A 2,672-nucleotide genomic window follows, 5' to 3' on the forward strand; every position below is an offset into this window, starting at 1 on the left:
GGAATGCTTCTTGATGGGGGGTCGGCTGGCGGGTGGGGGGACGCCAGCCGTATCCGTGGCTTGTGTGTCTAGCGGGGGGGGGGGGTCCTGGTCAGGAGCCTGCTGAAGGTTCAGGACAGCCCACCATATTGGAGGCACTTAGTGGAATGCCAAGTGCCCCAGCTGGTCACTGCGGGTGGGTTTCCCTCCAGTACAGGGGATGAGACGCAGGCTGGCTATAGGGGGGTCTGCCTGGCTGCTCTCCGACTGGCAGCACTCCTGCGTTGGTCTTGCACCTCTCTCCCAGTTCTTGAATGCATAGGCAGCACTCACACTAAATGATAGGCCTTGGGTTTGCGAGACAGGTGAGGTGCAAGCCATTTGGGTGGAGTCGAGGCGGATGGTTGACATGTTGCCCGCAATGCTCCCACTCCTGCTTGCACCTCAACAGTGTCCTGAAACTTTAATCCCAATCACACTAGCTTAGCAGACATAAACATTCACACAAACCACACTCCAAACAACACCCACTACCAGGTCCGGGTCAGCTTGGCAGGAGTGTGAATGGTTCAGGCCTGATGAGCCGTGATGACTCACACCCCCACACCCCGCTACTTTAACTCCATAAACCACCTGAGCACACAATAAGCACTGTGATGATCAGGATGGGTGGGTTGTCTGCGGGTCAGCATGGGTGGGTGGTGAGCTGGGGGGCAGCTGTCGGACTAGCTCCCGCTGTGTGGCTTTTCTGTGATGGGCGGCACAGGTGCAGGAGGCGGCTGGGGGACCGTATGGCTGGCTGTCCACAGATGCTGGCGGTGCCTTATCTGCCCCCGGGGGGGGGGGGGGTTTCCTGTGGTGTGTGCGGCAGGATGGGGCATCTTCCTGGTGGCAGTGTGGTAGGCCTCAGCCCTACATCAGTGTGGATGGGCATGGGGCCTCCTCTACCTGCCCACTGGATGGGCAGTCCGGCGGCATGTCGGTCTGTTGGTTGTGGAGTCCAGCTTGTAATTTTGGGGAGTGGTTTGTGCTCCTTGGGGGCGTGCGGGGCTGTTGCTCTAAGGGCTCCTGGCCCCCCTGTGGGCTCGGTGTTCCTCTGGGATTGCATGGATTTGGATTCCGGCTGTTCTCGTGGGGTATCTGAACAACTGCAGGGCTCCTGGGTGGCTACAGAGCCTGTCTGCTGCTCAGAGGCACTGCGGGGCCCCTGGGTGGCTACAGAGCCTGTCTGCTGCTCAGAGGCACTACGATAACTAGCGGATCTGAAGACACCACAATTTATTGGGATTAATCATGTGGACTCACAGGTTGACACTTCATATACACGTCACATGGGGACACTAGCATCTGCCACAGACTCAATCGAACACTCTGGATTACATCTTTCCTCTGAGTCCTTTCCCCCCCATCTTTTTCTTTTTTCTGTCTTCTCCTTTATTGCTATAACTGCTATCCTAAACTGACATCAATAAAATCAATTTAATTATGTTTTGTCGAACACATGCTTATATGTGCTTATATGTCTATGTCTTATCAGATAAATGTCATTTCTAATCTTCTTCCTCGTTTCACTTGTAGTGATCGTCCCCCTCTTGGAGAGGCGATGCTGATTGGTTGTTTAGCTGATCAAACACGCAGAAGAGAAGGACCAGTGGCAGCTATAAATGGATAACAAAAGCCCTGTTTCTTGTCATCCCACAGATAGATAGATAGATTGTTTTATTAGCCACACAACCAAGACCAAGGATGAGGAGTTATCATAAGCAGTTCTTGAAAATTGATAAAGATTGCCTTTGCAGGTGGAGAACCTGAACTCCGCTTGCAGATCAACTCTGTCTAGGACACACCGTCATGCAAATACCCTGTGTTGTATCCAAGCCTTCTGACAGCACAGGCTTAAACACACACACAACACACACACACACACACACACACATGAAAAAATGCACCAAAGCACATCAGATGATCAGAAGCCAATTACATCCATGAATAATTTTCTTAATAACTTAGAAACTCGTACTGTTAGTACAGAATTAAATCTGGAGCTAGACAAACCTTTCTTAGAGGAAGTGTTAAGCTCTATTCAAAGTATGCAAAATGGCAAATCCCCAGGTCCTGATGGGTACCCCAAAGAATTTTTTCATAACCTGCCTGGCTGAAACCTTTTCCAATATTTTCAAATGTGCCAACTCTTAAAAACCCATAACCCACAATTTCCAGTATTACCACCCAATCTGGCATGGATGCACTCCTGGAAACTCCTCTCATGCCTAGAGGACTTATCTCACGGATCTACACTACCGTTCAAAAGTTTGGGATCACCCAAACAATTTCGTGTTTTCCATGAAAAGTCACACTTATTCACCACCATATGTTGTGAAATGAATAGAAAATAGAGTCAAGACATTGACAAGGTTAGAAATAATGATTTGTATTTGAAATAAGATTTTTTTTACATCAAACTTTGCTTTCGTCAAAGAATCCTCCATTTGCAGCAATTACAGCATTGCAGACCTTTGGCATTCTAGCTGTTAATTTGTTGAGGTAATCTGGAGAAATTGCACCCCACGCTTCCAGAAGCAGCTCCCACAAGTTGGATTGGTTGGATGGGCACTTCTTTGAGCAGATTGAGTTTCTGGAGCATCACATTTGTGGGGTCAATTAAACGCTCAAAATGGCCAGAAAAAGAGAAC

The sequence above is a fragment of the Lampris incognitus genome, unplaced genomic scaffold (assembly GCF_029633865.1).
Source record: "Lampris incognitus isolate fLamInc1 unplaced genomic scaffold, fLamInc1.hap2 scaffold_234, whole genome shotgun sequence".
In the NCBI taxonomy this organism is placed as follows: domain Eukaryota; kingdom Metazoa; phylum Chordata; class Actinopteri; order Lampriformes; family Lampridae; genus Lampris; species Lampris incognitus.